The sequence below is a fragment of the Mastomys coucha genome, unplaced genomic scaffold (genome assembly GCF_008632895.1).
Source record: "Mastomys coucha isolate ucsf_1 unplaced genomic scaffold, UCSF_Mcou_1 pScaffold8, whole genome shotgun sequence".
In the NCBI taxonomy this organism is placed as follows: domain Eukaryota; kingdom Metazoa; phylum Chordata; class Mammalia; order Rodentia; family Muridae; genus Mastomys; species Mastomys coucha.
This window is the reverse complement of record NW_022196914.1, coordinates 24,491,722-24,498,020: the sequence shown is the minus strand read 5'-3', so window position 1 is coordinate 24,498,020 and position 6,299 is coordinate 24,491,722. Positions and strand designations below refer to the sequence as shown.

The 6,299-nt window shown below is 39.9% G+C and overlaps 1 long non-coding RNA gene across 1 annotated transcript; it reads left to right on the top strand.

Moving 5' to 3' along the window:
• Nucleotides 1-4,336: 4,336 nt before the first annotated feature.
• On the top strand, nucleotides 4,337-5,931 carry LOC116083569. Its single transcript, XR_004115776.1, has 2 exons — nucleotides 4,337-4,383; nucleotides 5,729-5,931. It is a non-coding gene; the product is annotated as an uncharacterized LOC116083569 (long non-coding RNA).
• Nucleotides 5,932-6,299: the final 368 nt, after the last annotated feature.

The window sequence follows — 6,299 nt, the reverse complement described above, 5'->3', positions numbered from 1 at the left end:
GCTGAGACACAGCTTGTCAATGCTGTGCTAGAACTGCAAAAGCAAAACAAGCTCATTTTTACAAGTTCCTATGGAAGTGTATAAGGTTCACAGAGCCCTCCCCTATGTGAAGACAGAAAGCAGATGAAGACCAAGACTGCCCATTTGTGTTACAAAGAGTGAAAGATTGATGTATAGTATACCTACTACCAAACATTCATGATGGATAACAATGAGAGATTATCCAATATGAAAGACATGCCTAGAATGCCTCCAAATTTTTAATATTAGACAAGCACCAATAAAAATTCAAGATTTCACACATTATGAATTTTCAAGTAAAAAGTTTGTAGGCTTCTATCATTTCTATCTTCCTCTGGGTGTAAGAGTGAATGTGTGTGTATGAGTGTGAATATATATATATCCATAAATATATTCATATGAATATATATCAATATATATTCATATGGATATATTTATATATATGAATATATATCCATATATATATTCATATGAATATATATATATCCATATATATATATTGGAGTGTGGATGTGTGTGTGTGCATATGAATGTGTTAACTAAAATTTAAAGAAAGAAGCTATAAATCTTGAAAGGAGCAAGATAGTACATGACAGGTTTGGAAAAAGTGAAGGGCAATGGGAAATGATAATGATTTAATTTTTTATTAAAAATTAAAATTGTTTTAAAAATTGAATTGATGTAAATTTCCAACTGTTGCTGAAAGAATTCTCAACAAATACAGTTAAATATAACACTTTACTTATAATTTTGAAATATCTACTTAGTTATAAAGATACCTTGAAACAAATTCTCTTTCCAGTAGTAATAATATGTAATGTACCTCTTTCAGAGTCCAGTTTACCTGATTATTTTAAGGACTCTTTTAGCTTTATGTGAATGAGTATTTTACCACATGCATACCTGGTCCCGAGTAACTGGAGTTAGAGCTCATCATGATCTGCCATGTGAGTTCTTGGAACTGAACCAAGGTCATCTGCAAGAGCAGCCAGTGTCTCAACCATTGAGCCATCTCTTCAGCCCCTCTCTAGTTATATTAAAGATATTGATATTCACAGTATCTAAATTGAAAAAACAACAAAGAACAAAAAGTGTTATTCTCTAATTTCTCAACTTTGAGTTCTCCAGATAGGTTGAGTATATTGTGTCCGTGAAAAGGACAGAATCAGTGGCAGTTAGTTTCTTCATTTTCTCCTTTCTTTCTAATTATACCCAAAATGTCCTTACCAACACCACCACCAGGCTCAGCCATGAGCATTTAATGATGTTTGATTTATGTCATAAAATCTGCCACTGTGACTTTCTAGACACAGAACAACCAGACAAGGCCTATCCTACACAAATACTTCCTAAAAGAGCTATTTTTAACCCAAATTATTTGAAACATCCTGCCAGTGTAAATACTACTTACTGAAACACTTAAATAACTGGGGCAAAAGTAATAGTTTTTCCTTAACGTTAATGAAAGTGGTGCATGTTCTCTATTTCACTAAATAAAGTCCTGTTTGGTCCATACCTTAATTTCTCAAATGAGAATTCTTATATGAAAATCAACCTCATTCCATGTAATTCATTTTACTTACTAAATCTTCTACTTGTCATATTAACAATTATTTATTTCTATTACAAATGTAGTTGAAAATTGTCTACTTTATGTTTTCTGGCCATAAAGGATTAAAAGAATGCAAACAAACCCTAGGAAAGTACATGAGTCTGTAGTACTCACAATGAGGAACCCTAAGGGAAATATTACACAGTAATCCATTTGTGGCACTATTAGATTTATTTTTCAAACACTTGATTCACAGAGAATTCTGCCACTAGAACAACACAAATACATTATGAAGAAAAACATACTTAAGCAAAAGTAGGCTAGGTCATGAAAGAAAAACATTAACTCAAAGAAACTAATCCCATATTGTAGCTGTTTTATTAAAATTCTATCAAATTCACATTTTCTTTTTCTGCTTTGCTGTCTTTATCTTTAAAATCTATATTTATCATCTACCATTTATTAACTATATTTCATTTTCCATACCCTTTAGTAAGATTCTGAAGTTTAGTTTAGGAACATTCTTACTTTGTCACCAAGTATGGAATAGTGACATTTTAATACATCATATCATACTTAGAGTAAATTAACACGTATTTCTCAGGGGACTCTGGAACATGCCAAGGGGAGACTCTTAATTAAGAAGTTACATCATTTCATTGTAAATGTAGTATAATGGTTACAGTTTTCTTTCTCTGAATCATAATACAAAGCACCTTTGTGATTCTTGGTGGCAAAAGATAATAAATGAGTATCAGGTATATAGGGCAAATTTGAAAGCCAACAGTAGAAATCCACATAAAAAGTCCGGAATAAGACTTGATATGTCAATTTACAACGTTAATCATGGCATTTAGGAGACAGAAGTTCATAGATCCCTGCATTTTTCAGGTCAGCTTTGTCTACAAAGGGAATTACATGCCAGCCAGTTATATAGCAGTAACTTCTTTCAAAATACCTACATCACACCAAACAACCAAACAAAAGTCCAAATAGAATATGGTAAAGGGTCTTTGACAGAAAGTCATGAAAAACTCTTGTGAGACATAGGGAGATAGAAGGGGGAAAAACACAGGGGAAAAAATAACCTGAAATTATTGTATTTTCTTTTATAAAAAAGCAAACAACATAAAACTTGTCATGAACTCCTTACTTGACAACTCCAATGGGAGTATTAAATGTAGATTACAACAGTAGAAACAAATCACACACTGAATCATAGATTTATAGACATTGCTAAGTTACAATGTGAACAAAACCTCCAGCTGCATTCCACTGGCACCTGGGAAGACCTTTCTGCTACAGTGCCTGGCAAACCTCAGGAACCCCTGATATGAGATTTTACTTCTTGTAATTAAAAACCAACACATTCCAAATAGTTACACATAATCTGAGGTCAAAAGGCCATATTAGGACAGCTGAATTGCCTCAGCTGCACTTTAAGACAATTACTTTCCATAATTAGTCCTGAAATAGGTAGTTTGAAAAGAAATTGACCCTTCCTTCCCCAAGGACTATTCTGCTACAGTGAAAATTCATAAAATGAGTTTTTCTTGGAAACATAAGCAAAGCATCAACAATACAACCTGGAGTATATGAGACTCAGAGTTACAAGATAAAATCAATTGATACTTTTTATTAGGAATGTTCTTGCTTTCCTGTTCTACCATGGATGGCCACTATCACTTATTTGTAACAAGGTTTCATGATCACTCCTTAGGCATGTACAACCCTTTACTGTCTCCGGTATCAATTTTACTATCAATACTTCCTTTTACCTGCATGAAGGATGAAAAGATGGTGGGAAGGACATACTCTGTAAAATAGGATGGAAATCTCACTTTAGCAGCAATAGAGAAGTCAGGACGTTGAAACCTTTTATGTTTGACAGAAGCCTTTCTGCATGACATGTGTAAAGGTAGGTGATGGTTCATCCATGCTAAGGGTTGAAGATGTTGCCTGAAAAACTTAGAACAGAAAATAGATGATTGGGATTCTATAGGTGAAACAAAGGTTTGGCTACATGCTTTTGCAGACAGTTTGAGCAACAGTTACTGTTAGCATCCAGAAGCTGTGGCAGATATGCGCGGGTACACAGACCTGTCACCAGGGCAACGGCCACCATTTTCCCAGAATCCATTGGGTTCAGCTCCCACCTTAACTGGACTGCTACGTCATGACATATATATATATATATATATATATATATATATATATATATATATGTATGTACTCTCCTCCATCTTTCCCTCTTTTTCTTCTCTCTCTCTCTCTCTCCTCTCTCTCTTCCTGCGCCGCTACCACCAATCCCCTCTTAATTAAACCTCTTACACGTGGAACTGCCTGTGCCTGGTGTCTGCAGACGCGTCCTGCTGCGACCTGAACCCATCATTTTGGTGCTGAACCCTGGGATCGTGGCAGTTCTCGTCTACCCACCCTGCTCCACACCGCTGGGGTAGACAGGGTACACCGCCACAGACAGGGTACACCGCCACATGGAGTGGACCCCTGAGACTGCCGCCTCCGCAGCAGCTGGGACGCAGGCACGGCCACGTGGAGCGGCTGCTGAGACCACCACTTTTGCCACAGTTGGGGTCCCATCACTGCCGAGCCGCTGCTGCTGCTCCGCTGCCCTTCCACCCCTCCCACCGCTGCTGCCACTACTCCGCCCCATGCAGGGAACACTCCCATCGCTGCCCTGCAGAGAATACTCCCATCACCGCTGCAGGCTGCTACCGGCATGTCCCGCTCAGCTCAGAGACTGCGGGGAGCGAGAGAGCAGTCCCAGCACTGCCAACCAGGCAGTATAGGTACGTGACTTCACAGCCCCCTCACCTGGCAGCTGCTCACCAGACACCGCAAGACATAACCACGTGAGCCGTACCCCACTCAGGCACCATTCAGTTCCGTGTTTTTCCATTTACCAGACTTCTCATAACCAGCCACACAGACACCGGCATATTAATTAATAGGATCAGTCGGGGGAAGACCTCCAGATTTCCAGATAAGGTCTGGCCAACCTTCACTGGAATTTATGGAGTATAGTTCCCCTTGACATACGCGTTAGGACGTTCTCCCATTGGGTGTGCTACCCTCAGAGGTAATTCCCGCCCTTAATACTTACCGGGCTACAGCCCCCCTAAACCCCTGGATCCAGGCGGAGTTACTTTCCCACGCAGGCCACCGGGCCCTGCCAAATTGCCACTAGGGTTTCTCGTGACAACATGAAACCACTAGCTTCGGCTGTTAATTTTTCCTTGGTGCTTGGATTGTTCTCAGGATGCTGGTACGAACATCCAACCACCCCCCAATGGGTTCCAGAATGTCTTTGACCAGTTTCTCCAGGCACCCCACTGGGTTGTCTCCTAGAAAATCTCAAATCTTTAAAGCTTACACCTGATTTGAAGGCATGAAAATTAATATATCTCTGCAATAAGGTCTGGGTTAAATATCAACTAGATGGGAATTCAAAATAGCCACTTAATGGTACTCTAGACCCAGCTATTTTAAGGGGTCTTAATACATACTTCTGGCAAACTGGTAAATGAAAGGAGGTTCCCCTATGTTCAAATATTCATCTATCTCTGTTCAAATTCCTTCTGGTGTTCTTCTTGTTCCCCAACTCAAGTTCTCTTAGCCATGAAATCAACACAACCTCAACCTTCTCTAGACGACTCTATTGTCTCCAGGGGAAACAACCGAGCTGACGAGGCAGCTAGAGCTACGGCCCTTAAGGGCCCAAACTCGTCTCATCCTCCCCAAGACATTCTTACACTACAACCTACATCTCTACCTTCTTTAACTCCTGACACCCGCCAAACTCTGTCCTATCTTCACCAACTCTTTCATCCTAACAGTCAAGCACTGTCTTCTTTTGTTAAGACCAACCTACAGCCAAACCTTCAAGTCCCTCCTCTCCAAAGACACCTGACCCAGCGACCATCCAACCTCTACGGGAAGTTGCTGGAGTAGATGGGCTCGTCAGAGTACATGTTCCGTTCTCACTTAGTGAACTTTCCCAAATAGAAAACAGGCTGGGGTCCTATACTTCTAACTCTTCCAAGTTTATTAAGGAGTTCCAATATATCACTCAATCTTACAGCTTGACTTTCCATGATGTCTATATGATCCTTACTAATAATTTACTTCCTGAAGAATGCAGGCGAGTATGGGAAGAGGCGAGAGTACATGCAGACCGGATTCACCAGACAGACAACACATATCCAATTGGCTCTGAAACAGTTCCAGAACAAGATCCACAGTGGAATTACAATTCTGCAGGTGGTATTTTAGCCAGAGACAGGTTCATCACATGCCTTCTGGCTGGTCTTAGAAAAGCGGCCTTAAAGCCCGTAAATTTTGAAAAACTTCAAGAGGTTGTCCAAGATAAACAAGAGAATCCATCTCAATTTTTAGAATGCCTTATGAAGGCTTTATTACAACATACCAACGTAGACCCTGACAACCCAGAAGGTAAGCAACTTCTGATGACCTATTTCTTCTCCCAGAGCTACCCCAATATAAGAGCCAAACTTAAAAAAATTAGAGAGGGGACCCCTGAATACACAGGCAGAAGTCTTAGCGCTGGCCTTCAAAGTGTACCATGGAAGAGATGATAGGATCCGCAAACAGAACCATATGCTGGCAAAGGTTGTCCTACCAGCCCCAGCCACTACCCTGGACTCATGGTCTCCTAAGACTCAGAGACCACCAGGCACCTGCTACA